Raw genomic sequence first — 14,064 nt, forward strand, 5'->3', positions numbered from 1 at the left:
ACCTGCCCCTTTACTTACCCTCTCCTCACCATCCAAGGGCCCAAACACTCCTTTCAAGTGAAGCAGCATTTCACTTGCACTTCCCTCAACTTAGTCTACTGTATTCGATGCTCCCAATACAGTTTCCTCTACATTGGAGAGACCAAACGCAGACTGGGTGACTGCTTTGCAGAACACCTTCGGTCTGTCCACAAGCTTTACCCAGACCTCCCTGTCGCTTGCCATTTCAACACTCCAGCCTGCTCTCTTGCCCACATGTCCGTCCTTGGCTTGCTGCAATGTTCCAGTGAAGCTCAACGCAAACTGGAGGAACAGCACCTCATCTTCCAACTAGGCACTTTACAGCCTTCCAGACTGAATATTGAGTTCAACAATTTTAGATAATGAACTCTCTCCTCCATCGCCACCCCCTTTCCGATTTTCCCCCTCCTTTTTGATTTTTCCAATAATTTATATAGATTTTGCTTTTCCCACCTATTTCCATTATTTTTAAATGTATTTCCATCCATTGTTTTATCTCTTACCTTTTAGCCTTTTTCGATTCCTTCACCCCACCCCACCCCCACTAGGGCTATCTGTACTTTGCTCGTCCTGTTTTCTACCCTTAATTAGCACATTCCTTTAGATAATATCACCACCTTGAACACCTCTTTGTCCTTTTGTCTGTGACATCTTTTGGTTATCTCCACCTATTTATCCAGCTCTTCTTGTCCCACCACCGACCCCTCCCCCCACCCAACCCCCTTAAACCAGCTTATATTTCACCCCTTTTCTATTTTTCCTTAGTTCTGTTGAAGAGCCATGTGGACTCGAAACGTTAACTGTGTTCCGCTCTACAGATGCTGTCAGACCTGCTGAGTTTTTCCAGGTATTTTTGTTTTTGTTTTGGATTTCCAGCATCCACAGTTTTTTGCTTTTAACTTTATTACAGAGCTCTTTTAGAAGTTACATACTCGAACCAGGTCCACAACTAAGAGATTACCCGCACTTAGGACTCATTCGTCAAGAACAATCATGTGACCCCTAATAGGCAGTAGGAAAGGCTATACCTTCAATCACAACAAAATCTTCCCTGATTTATACTCATCATCTGACATAACCCCACAGTGACCATTAGTGAGACTGAGGCTAAGTTCCAGTGGAGTTTTCAGTGCACACAGTAGCTGCCTGAGTGTATGTGCTCAGGGCTCATTGAATCTCAGTGAATCAGCAGTTTATGGGATTCCAATATCATTAGATCACAAGAGCTTTTATCTGTTTTATTTGAGAGTGGTGTTGATGCCAGGACAACAGGATATTTTGGTCTGCCTAAAATTTACATTCTCATATAGGATTCCTCTGATATTAGTGCTCAAACAAAGATTCATTAGGGGGAGAATTTTCTCCCTGTCGGGGGTTGGGGGTGGGGGCCGGTGGGGTTTATGCAGGAGTGTGCGCAGCCGATTGCCACCTGCGATCGGTTGGGTGCCGCCATTTTACGTGGGCCTGCGTGACACACACCTGGAAGCGCTGTGTGGGCGTGGGGGTTGCCTGAGCCGGGGCTTGTGCTCTATCGCACATGCGCGCGAAAGAGCGCAGAAATCTCCCTGAGGCACAGAGCTGCCTCAAGGAGATTAGTTTAAGTTTATAAAATTTTAATAAAGACAAAAAAAATTTAGGAGATGCCCCCTCATGTGAAACTGTCACATGAGCTGAGACATGTCCATGAATTTTATTAATACTTTTTTCAAACCTTTAAAAATCTTCATGAAACCTCATCCTGCCTGTGGATGAGGTTCCATGAAAAATGCAAAGGCCGCCTAGGCTTTTTGCCTACCCTTCAACCTTAATGTTGGACGGGCAGCTCAGCTTATTGTTTTAATTGATAGTTAACTGGCCTTAACAGGCCTTTGCCAGTTTGGCGGGTGTGCAGCCCGACATCACCCCGTGTCATTTTACGCCTCAGTGAGCGGGCCCCACCCCCACTCGCCGAGCCGAAGATTCTGCCATAGGAGTGAAATTGGACATGGGCAGATATGCAAAGCACATGGAATTGCTTTGGTTTCTTGTTATACATTTCCCCCGGTATTCAGTTTTGTTCACTTCAGTCAGACTCAAGATTGGGCATGTGATATAATGATTGGGCAGTTCTTTAGGTACAGCTATTGCTTGAAATAAAAACTAATTAGAGGATAGAGGCTCATGGTTCACATTGCTAAAAACAAGAGAATCCAGCTCTGGGGCTGCGAGACTCACAAAAATATAAGTGCCTAGCACTGTTACATCTCTAGCATCTTTTTCCTTTACCATAGAACATCATCAAGTGCTGCATGATTGCTGGCAAAGGCACTCCTTCAATTTAATAAATATGATGATAGATAGGCTACAAAACAACACTCCTGATTCCCAAAATGGCAAATTGTTGTTTTTTGCCATGCAATCAGGAAGGAGGAAGCTCACAAATTTCTTATAGTTTGTGAGGGAGACAAGAGGACCAGTTACAATGAACCATCCTCACCTCAGCAATAAGAATGAGGTCTGAGAACAGGTTTCTGGATGCTCTCTTGATGCTGGGCAGGTCATGGAATCTAAAAATAGGTTTGAAACTAAAACTTTAAATAATTAAAAAAGACCTCAAAATGAAGTGGGAACCTTTTGTTATTCTACACTTGTACATGGATGTGGTGATAAATTTATTCCTACTTTAGACCACTAAACCAGCTCTGGAATCAATGATTCATGCTGGGGTGCAGGTGTTTGGTGCTAAAATCCCACAAGAACCCTGCACAAATGCCAATTTAATTTTGGGAAGCTAGACAGTGACTGTTCGGAGATAAATTGACTGTGAGGGACATCGAAGCTGAGTGCAATCCTGTCCTCATTCACTGCCACATAAGCACTCTTTCTACCAAATGCCACAGGTTAGATATCACAAGTATAAATCCAGGCAGAAGTATCTATCCTCTTTTCCAAGCAGAGAAACACTGAAGGTAACTGCAGTCACCCTTACCACTGATCCAGCAAAGATCACAGTGAAATAGTCCTGTTCTGTATTTGTCATATAATGTGTGACATTTCCCACTGAGGAACCGGATAGTTCTGACACTGGTTTACAAAAGCACATTTGGTATTAACTGTTATAACGTGATTGACAAACTCAGCTACCACTCTGCTGCTGAGTGGACTAAAACATTGTAAATGATCAGAGTTAAATGCAGTCACCAGAAGACTTTCATTATCCCCTCTCTAATGCCCACTCCCACTGACAACCATCCCATTCCCCGTAACATTGCCAACGTGGGCCATGCCTTCAGCCATGTGGCTCCCTTGCTCTGTAATTCTCTCTCTAAAGCCCATGCTTCTTCATCTCCATCCTCCATCCTCTTCTTAAAGAGCCTCTTTAAAATCTACCTCTGATCAAATTTTTGGTCAGTGATCCTTATACCTCTGTTTGCTCGGCATCCAATTTTGTTTATAATTACATCTCTGTGAAGCGCTTTTGGAAGTTTTTCTACATTAATCGCATAGCACATAGGCTGTGTCAGTATGAAATCAGCTGGGAAATCAGTCAACTTTGAACTAGGAAATACTTTGAACAAAATCCCTTGCCAATTTCCTTTCAGTGACTGGCAGTAAATATTGGATAGGAGAATTAAAGCATCTTTTAATCAAACTCCTCTTGACTCATGTCTGATGTGATTAATAATCTTTTGCTTTCACCAATAATTCATTCTGTGAACAGAACAAGCCAGGCTGGATCCAAACAATTAGCTCACAGTCAGGTTTATCTCGCTGTACGGTCATCCCAAATATCTTTGATTTCCTGGTGCATAATGGAAATTTTTATTGCTCATAAAAAGCTTTGTGTTATCTGATTGCAAACAGAACTGATGGTGAGATAGTTTCGGGTGAAATGTTTCTCAGAATACATAGGGCATCATTAAAGAGGAGGGTACAGAGTTCAATTTTTTTTGTCTTTTTGCATCAAGCATTCCTCCAAAAATATAACTTGCCCAAGAGCACCCAAACACAACCAAAATATCGATGTATGGTTATATTACAGCAGAGGATTCCTAACAGCATAACATGTAAGAGCACTTCTTTTTTAAGGAAACTAAATTATAAATTTCACATGTTGCATATTTATGCTGAATAATAATTTATCCCCACTAAATAATGCTTGCACTGAACATAATACTTGATGAAATCCTTTTGTTTTTACCTTGTTTCGATCATAGCCCTGTTTTGGAAAAAGTAACTTTTCTGGAAGTATTTTTCAAAACCTTTCCCATTTTTCACACAGTAAGCAATGTGCTCTAAGCAAGAACATGAAGAATAAAAGCTGAGGTGTTGGTGCATTAAATGCATTTCTTGCTGTTTTTAAGAATTAGATATGGTTAGGTAGTTGCTTTTATTGTTTTGGTGTTGGGCATTTCTCAGAGAAACTATTAACAAACTGCCAAAACAGGATTTTCAGCTGTCTTTTTTTGCTTCAACGGTTTCATTGGCTCTGTTCCAAAACAGATCTGGCCTTGAATTAGTATTCCTCAGGGAAACATTCCTGATTTTACGATTACTATCCTACATTGGCTGAGTAATTATACCTGATGTAGATATCGTGGCTGAGCAGAATAGCTGCTTTGCCCATTTCCGGAGACTGGACAACAGTAAAGACATTTGCTCTTTGCTCTTGTGGCAATAAAGACATGTTTCCTAGAACCTGTGCAAGGTTTAAGGCAATGAGAAGTCGATGATAATCTCTGTATTCTAATAAATCTGTCATTTTGGAATTATTTTTGTGAATCACAGCTTATTACCATGAGAGTCAAGTTCTTAGAAATAGTTATTTTCTCTAAAGAGAAAGCCATTCTCTCATAAGAGTACAGATTATTCATGCCAGCACAGTGCTGATATGGTACTAATGCTTTATGATGCTGATAAAAGTTTAACCTGGGTTGTCTGGAGTCCCTATGAATGAGAGTTATTAGTATATTCCATCCATTTAAAGTACAGAAAATAAAGCTGTCTTGTTTAGATTGGCTTACACATTTGAGGTGTGCATGCAGAAACCCAGGTAACAATTCACTTTTCAAGGTTCACTCACTGCGCTTGTTTTTACAAGCGGTATTTCTGACCTGATGTGTCCTTTAGCAACCACTTGACCCTGCATATGACAAATAGGAAAGCAGGTTAACCAAACAACCATTAAGATTCCACATCTAGAGATTTTGAGAATATTTACCTCAAAGCAGCGAAAAAAGATTGAGGTATTTTAACCCTCATCACCTTTCATGATACAGTACCACAGCAACAACATGCATTTCTATAATGCTTTCAATGTAGAAAAAAGTCCCAAGGCATTTAGTTTCAGATATCACAGAATTATTCTTAAGTTAAGAATTAGAACCCAGGCCCTGTGGTTTTCTTTTTTATATGATTGAATTGGTACTTAAAATGAACACTCATCATAGAATCAAAAATGATTTTAGTTTTAATCTTTAATATTATTTTGCAGTGATGTTCCAAGTCAGAATATTTGGTCATGTTTTCTAGAAATATTTTCCAGGTGTATTTTTTTAAACTCAGCAAATTGACCAGAAATTCAGTGCTGGTTCTTTGTAGTCATGTCTGACCCAATAACAAGCACAGGATGTCCAGGCAGTTCAATAGTTACAGATGCACATGGACTGATGTTTTTAGGAACATTTGACTTAGCTGGCTTTCTTTTTGAAAAAGAATCCATACTGCTGCTCTCCAAAGGCTCAATTGATAAATAATTTGTGTCAGCCTTGGCTCAGTGGCAGCACTCTTACCTTGTGAGACAGAAGGTTGTGGGTTCAAGTCCCACTTTGGAAACTTGAGCACATAATCTAGGCTGACACTTCAGTGCTGTATTAAAAGAGTGCTGTGAAGCTAGAGGACCCAACTTTCAGAAGAAACATTTAACAAGGTCTCATCTGCCCTCTCAGGTGGATATTAAAGTGCCCTGGCACAATGTAAAAGAAGAACAAGAGAGTTGTACCAGTGTCCTTTTTCCTTCAAGCAGCATCTAAAACCAACAATTTTGTCATTCATTACATTGTTGATTGTCGGCACTTGCTCTGCTCATTTTGGATTGCTGCATTTCTTTTGTTACAACAATAATTACACTTCTAAAGCACTTCATTGTAAAGCATTTAAGATGACCTGATCATGGAATCTATAATCACAATTCATTCTTTCTTTTCTTTTCCTCCAACCAGAATGGTGTTGAGCCATGCACATCAGGAAAGTCATAGAAGTCATAGGCTTGATCCCCAATCTATGATGAGTTATCTGGTTTTAGCAGGGGTTGTGGGAAGAGCACTAGAAACAGCTGCAGCACACATGGATGGGGCGGGGTCTAGGGGACCGGTTTGGGGGGAGGGTAGCTGTGGATAGCAGTGGGATGGTGAATCTGCCTTCTTCCCTTCTTGACCACAATGCAATAATTCTTGCTGGGAAGTTTCAATATGGAATTCATTCAAGGGCAAGATTGAACTTGGAGTAGCTTGATGGAAATCACTATCTAAACTCTCAAATGAAAAATGGTCATTTGAAGTATTCAAAATTCGAAATGTTAGGTTCAAATCCATTTAGGGATTTATCAGTGTATAGTTACTAAATTAAAATTAGAAAAACCCTTTAACGTTCATTATTTTAACTTCTGACAGAGAAATCTAATATCTAAACATGCAATAAGTAGCCAAGCACTTCTCGCTAAAACACGGGACTTTATATCGCCCTTCTAACAAGAAACATTGCTAATAGTTTTCGCACTATCTGAAAAACTGTTTGCATCTCTGAAGAGTGATTTCTGCTTCCCTGGAGTAGATGTTCTCTACGTTTCACTTTACAAACTGGCACAATCGTAAACTGATGGCAGATTAAGAGTCAGATTTTGGTGGCACTTCAATGTTATGTGTCATTTACACATGGACTGCAACCAATGTATGAAGAATGGTGTGTCGGCCGTGAGCTGAATTTATTTAATATAAAAATACCCTTCAGGGGCTTGCAATATGCATTCAGTGACCCTTGGCAAGGAATGAGGCAACTTAGCAGGAATTGGCATTTTTTATGAATAAAGATTAAATTGATGGGCATTTTAAAAACCAACAAAATAAGTGAGTTAAATGTAGCAGCATACTGTAGGGTGTTTCAACCTAATGTTTAGGAATAGCCTCAGGTTTACCCTTATGCTTTATGTAATCAAGAGACTTCAGTCATGCTACTCCCTTTTTGCAGCTCCACCCCATTTATTCATTATTTCACATCAGTAACTCTGTAGATACATATTGTGAGTAAACAATATGTAACATGCTTTAGTACAGAATTACTAGAACATAAGATACAGCGGAAGGCATCACTCAGGAACAACAGTCAAGAAACATGAAAAATGCTAAAACCAGCTGTTTCTAGCCTTGTGATGCTCAATCAGAGTAAAAATCCAAATTGTTGTATACTTTCCAACGTCCCCAGAGGTTCTCAAATTCATTTTTTGCTGATTTGTTTTGACATGATTGATTTGAGAACACAAATGGCAGTGCTTAATTGTTAAAGATAGCCATAACACATTAGAAGTACAGATGACATATTTCGACCAAATCTATTTACTGGAACAGAACAGCAGTTCCAGCAAAATGATCGATGGGTTGCATTTCTTGACTGAAAGGTGCAGTAATAGATTAACTCCTTGCCTCTTGGTTTGTATTAGGATTCCGTTCAATAAATTGCAATTACTTTTTTAAAAGCTGGAATAATTAATGAATTTGCAATTTGATTTTAAGCAGCAACATTTTTTTTCCTACTCCACTATTTGATTTTATTTTTCTCAGCTCAATTAATAAAAAAGCATGCACTTGTGTGGTTAAATAAAATGAAACAGCCAAACAAATATTGAAAATGCAGCAGATCTTTAAAAAATTTGTCACCCACAAATTGCTTTCCAGCAGAATGCTTTGTTTTGATATTTAGTTTAGAATCAAGGCGAACTCTGAAGGAAATATATGCAGTAGCATGCCATGTTTCTCTTGGCAGGCCATACATCTTCATTACCAGATTTTAAGAAAACACATTGCATTTGATGGAGAAAAGTAGTAGAAACAAAGCAATAATGTTTTGCTTAGTAGAAGTACATTTTAATGCAGGAATGTGAAAACCCCCTCGAGATTAATATCTAAAATTGAAATAATGTCAATTCCATATTTCAGTCTTGCAAGTAAACAGTTGCTGTGCACAATATAAAGTACATCACTCCTTAGTCCTTATTATGGCAAAGTCAAATTTTGAGTTCTAATTTATATCCAGTTAATTAGGATTAGATTGTTTTTGCACTTTATCTAATGTTAGTTCCAGAAAATCTGTCACATTTCACATTACCCTTAGTTTCACATAAGATGTCATCAAAGTGAATAACCTTATCAGTAGTTAAAGGGAAGTGTTAAGTAGTGTCCATATTGTCTATAGCCCACTTCAAATTTAAATATTATACTAATTGTAATTACTTTTCTCTTCCCCAAATCTCATTTCTTTTCTCCTCTGCCTTGAAAGCAGTGATTCCCATTTGGTTGACAGGTGCCACTTATCCCTTTGTACCTCACATCACTGAATGGGTGAGCCTTGACAACAGAAATTCAATCATATAGAATCGCAGTGTAGCCTGATCCTTACTTTACCCAGCACCCTTGGAAGGAGAATCTCCTCCAGCGGCCACTAACAATGATCAGGAGTGAGAATCCCAGTAGAAGTTCCACCTCCCCCTCCTCTCCGCTCTTCTTTTTAAAATGCACAGTAAGATCGGTCTAGCAGTGTCTCCAGGGATTTTCCTCACTGAGAACAGGGACACATTTTTGTTCTGGGGTTAGGACCCCAACATTAGGAGCATTTCTGGGCCCTGACCCTGCACCACCTCGGTGCCTGACATAATTTTCAATAAGCTGGCCAATTAGTAGCCAGGTGGCATGCTCATTGCCCAATAGAAGGCCCTCCAGCACTCAAAGAATGGCAGCCCCATGTCAGAAGTGGATGCTACCAGTGTAGGCAGGGGAAAGATAGGGCACCTGTTTATTTCCAGCTTTCTCTTTTATTTAGGTTTCTTTATTGAATCAGTTTTCTTTCTTCTGTGCTTTGGTCTCTGGGGCAATTCCAACTGGTTCTGATTCTTGAATTGCTTGAAGTGTTGCTTTACAGCACTCACAACATAGAATAAAGCTACTCTCCTAAATTTGGGAATGGAAATCTTCCGGTTAGGGCACCTCAAGATGGAGGTGCTTTCTGAAGAAACTTCAAACAGATAAAAATTTTAAAATGGCCAGAACTATTAGACTGTCATTGTGAACAGGGAATTCACGAGACCATCAGTAGGCTGCCTTTATTCATCAACTGGCTTGTAGCCTCACCAGGGTGGGGGCTGGCATGATAACTGGAAAATTCCAGTCAGAATTCCAAGAGTGACCCTAATAGGCCAATTAGTTGGTTCAGACATCTACCTGTTGTGGGTAGCAGTGAACCCAACCCCCAAAGCAGCCTGACCCCTAATTGCCCTGAGGCGACAACATGGCAAACTGGCACACCGGTTGGTAACAGGAAGCTGTGGTCTCACTTACCCCTGGCCTCACCTCCACATCTGAATGAATATTCAGCCCCAGAAGTGGGATCGATCTAGGAATTGTCCTGCACACAAAAGCAAAACAAAAGCGGATGCTGGAAATCTGGAATAAAAACAGAAAATGCTGGAAATACTCAGCAGGTCAGGCAGCAGTTGTGAATGTTTTTGAATCCTCCTTATTTGTAGTTCTGACTGTATTACCAGATGATGCCTTTATCCACTGAGCTATCAGATAAGCCTAGTGGGCATAATACAAAATTAGATATACACTTGAACAAAAACAGAATTACCTGGAAAAACTCAGCAGCTCTGGCAGCATCAGTGGAGAAGAAAAGAGTTGACGTTTCGAGTCCTCATGACCCTTCAACAGAACTGATCTTTCTTTACAAGGAGAGGGAAATATAAGCTGGTTTAAGGTCGGGGGGCGGGGTGAGAAGTGGAGTGGGGGGGTTGTTAGGATAGGAGCAGATCATCAAAAGATGTCACAGACAAAAGAACAAAAGAACACAGATGTTGAAGTTGGTGATATTATCTAAACGAATGTGCTAATTAAGAATGGATGGTAGGGCACTTAAGGTATAGCTCAAGAGGGAGTGGGGGAGCATAAAAGATTTAAAAATAATGGAAATAGGTGGGAAAAGAAAAATCTATATAAATTATTGGAGAAAAAAAAACAAAAGGAAGGGGGAAGAAACAGAAAGGGGGTGGGGATGGAGGAGGGAGTTCAAGACCTAAAGTTGTTGAATTCAATATTCAGTCTGGAAGGCTGTAAAGTGCCTAGTCGGAAGATGAGGTGTTGTTCCTCCAGTTTGCATTGGGCTTCACTGGAACAATGCAGAAGGCCAAGGACAGACTTGTGGGCAAGAGAGCAGGGTGGAGTGTTAAAATGGCAAGCGAAAGGGAGGTTTGGGTCATTCTTGCGGACAGACCGCAGGTTTTCTGCAAAGCGGTCGCCCAGTTTACATTTGGTCTCTCCAATGTAGAGGAGACCGCATTGGGAGCAACGAATACAATAGACTAAGTTGGGGGAAATGCAAGTGAAATGCTGCTTCACTTGAAAGGAGTGTTTGGGCCCTTGGACGGTGAGGAAAGAGGAAGTGAAGGGGCAGGTGTTACATCTTTTGCGTGGGCATGGGGAGGTGCCATAGGTGGGGGTTGAGGAGTAGGAGGTGATGGAGGAGTGGACCAGTGTGTCCCGGAGGGAATGATCCCTATGGAATGCCGACGGGGGTGAAGGGAAGATGTGTTTGGTGGTGGCATCATGCTGGAGTTGGCGGAAATGGCGGAGGATGATCCTTTGAATGCGGAGGCTGGTGGGGTGATAAGTGAGGACAAGGGGGACCCTATCATGTTTCTGGGAGGGAGGAGAAGGCGTGAGGGCGGATGCGTGGGAAATGGGCCGGACACGGTTGAGGGCCCTGTCAACGACCGTGGGTAGAAAAACTCGGTTAAGGAAGAAGGAGGACATGTCAGAGGAACTGTTTTTGAAGGTAGCATCATCGGATCAGATGCGACGGAGGCGAAGGAACTTAGAGAATGGGATGGAGTCCTTACAGGAAGTGGGATGTAAGGAGCTGTAGTCGAGGTAACTGTGGGAGTCGGTAGGCTTGTAATGGATATTGGTGGACAGTCTATCACCAGAGATTGAGACAGAGAGGTCAAGGAAGGGAAGGGAAGTGTCAGAGATGGACCACGTGAAAATGATGGAGGGGTGGAGATTGGAAGCAAAATTAATAAATTTTTCCAAGTCCCGACGAGAGCATGAAGCGGCACTGAAGTAATCATCGATGTACCGGAGAAAGAGTTGTGGAAGGGGGCCGGAGTAGGACTGGAACAAGGAATGTTCCACATACCCCATGAAGAGACAGGCATAGCTGGGGCCCAACAGCCTCCGCATTCAAAGGATCATCCTCCGACATTTCCGCCAACTCCAGCATGATGCCACCACCAAACACATCTTCCCTTCACACCCCCTGTCGGCATTCCATAGGGATCATTCCCTCCGGGACACACTGGTCCACTCCTCCATCACCCCCTACTCCTCAACCCCCACCTATGGCACCTCCCCATGCCCCTGCAAAAGATGTAACACCTGCCCCTTCACTTCCTCTCTCCTCACCGTCCAAGGGCCCAAACACTTCTTTCAAGTGAAGCAGCATTTCACTTGCATTTCCCCCAACTTAGTCTACTGTATTCGTTGCTCCCAATGCGGTCTCCTCTACATTGGAGAGACCAAATGTAAACTGGGCGAACCTGCGGTCTGTCTGCAAGAATGACCCAAACCTCCCTGTCGCTTGCCATTTTAACACTCCACCCTGTTCTCTTGCCCACATGTCTGTCCTTAGCCTGCTGCATTGTTCCAGTGAAGCCCAACGCAAACTGGAGGAACAACACCTCATCTTCCGACTAGGCACTTTACAGCCTTCCGGACTGAATATTGAATTCAACAACTTTAGGTCTTGAACTCCCTCCTCCATCCCCACCCACTTTCTGTTTCTTCCCCCTTCCTTTTGTTTTTTTTTTCCTCCAATAATTTATATAGATTTTTCTTTTCCCACCTATTTCCATTACTTTTAAATCTTTTATGCACCCCCACCCGCACTTGAGCTATACCTTGAGTGCCCTACCATCCATTCTTAATTAGCACATTCGTTTAGATAATATCACCAACTTCAACACCTCTGTGTTCTTTTGTTCTTTTGTCTGTGACGTCTTTTGATGATCTGCTCCTATCCTAACACCCACCCCCCCTCCACTTCTCCCCCCTCCCCGACCTTAAACCAGCTTATATTTCCCTCTCCTTGTAAAGAAAGATCAGTTCTGTTGAAGGGTCATGAGGACTCGAAACGTCAACTCTTTTCTTCTCCTCCGATGCTGCCAGAGCTGCTGAGTTTTTCCAGGTAATTCTGTTTTTGTTTTGGATTTCCAGCATCCGCAGTTTTTTGTTTTTAGATATACACTTGCGTTGCCATAGACCACAGGGCTTTGGGCCAAGCGCTAGATCATGGGATTAGTGCAGTCAGATCTTTCTTGATTGGCACGGACATGATGGGCTGAATGGCCTCCTTCTGCGCTGTAAAAAATCTCTGAGCCTAAACCTGTCAAGCTTTATTTGTTCTAAGACTCACCAATTTAAATCAAAAAAGGCTGATCCTGGAATATATTGTCCCAAAGGTCATGTTTTATCTGCTCCTTTCTTCAAAAATCAGGAATAGACTAGTTTCCGTCGAATGTGTAAGATTTTTAGGGATTCAGCATCATGGCACCATTTATGTGGTCAGTTGGGAGCTCTCTCACAATCTCATAAAGGCACCCTGACTTTTCCTACAGTCCCACTGTTGCCAATGGTATTTCCATTGCAAAAATGATTAATCACAAAGAATAAAACTTAACAGTAGCTAAATGTGTATCAGAAACTTAAAATGAATTATTACACATTTGGCTGCAGAAATTTTGACTGGGTTATGAAACCAGGAATTAGCTGGCAGGCGATAGGTAGCCAGCATTTGCAGCTGTTTATTTCCAGCTTTCTATCTTATTTAGGTTTCTTTATTGAATCAGTTTTCTTTCTTCTGTACTTTGGTCCCCGGGGAAACTCCAACTGGTTCTGATTCTTGAATGCTTGAAGAGTTACTTCACAGCACTCGCAGCATGGAATAAAGCAGCTCTCCTATTTTTGGGAATGGAAATCTTCTGGTTAGGAGGGGAGCAATAAATCTATTGACCGTGTTGAATAGCAGATCATTGAGGAAGTGAATGTAGTCAAATGAGTTTGTTCACATCTGCAGGGAGTGCAGTTTGGGAGAGCTTTGGATGGAGCAAAGTGAAGATTCCAAATTGTGTGCTGCATTTTTTTTAATGAAATATGAGAAAGGCACATTGCAACCACCTGGTAATTATAACATTCCATCAGCCTAGATTTTACTTCAAACCATTTCAGAGCAGTATTCAAGCAGGTCAGAGGGGGTAAACTAGAAGAATAAAAAAAAGTACTGCATTACAAGCAGTTGTAAAATGTAGTTTTCAATGCCTCAGTTCTGGATTTGCTTTTCTTCCTCATCAAACCTTTCCCATTCCCTTCTCCGGGCATTGACCTTTGACTGGGATATGACATTTTTGGTACTGGTACATGGATGAGCTGACCATTTTTTGGCAGTGAGCCTCAGCTTGTTATTCGAACATGGAGGCATCTCAGACCAGTCTGATTATGTCCTTAAGGGTTCCAGCATGTATAGCGATCAAGATTTGGGAACACAAATTGATTTTCCCTTCTCTAAACCAGGATACTTCTGTTGATGATTTGTTGACTAAAATTTACTTGAAGGTTATCCACCAAAGGAACTTGGAGATGGTTCTTGAGTTGACAAATTAGAATTATATTTATAATGGAATTCAGTAGTTACAAAACACTGCCTCCAAAACACAGCAAAAATTAACAAAAGATGCAGTTTTCTATT

At 41.4% G+C, this 14,064-nt stretch overlaps 1 protein-coding gene across 2 annotated transcripts in view; it reads left to right on the forward strand.

Annotated features, from left to right (window-relative positions):
• The window catches only part of LOC121290404 (ephrin type-A receptor 4), a 135,463-nt gene that overhangs the window by 84,906 nt on the left and 36,493 nt on the right, over window positions 1–14,064 (forward strand). The gene's annotated exons all lie outside the window — the stretch shown is intronic.

Source organism: Carcharodon carcharias, chromosome 2, assembly GCF_017639515.1.
Source record: "Carcharodon carcharias isolate sCarCar2 chromosome 2, sCarCar2.pri, whole genome shotgun sequence".
In the NCBI taxonomy this organism is placed as follows: Eukaryota; Metazoa; Chordata; class Chondrichthyes; order Lamniformes; family Lamnidae; genus Carcharodon; species Carcharodon carcharias.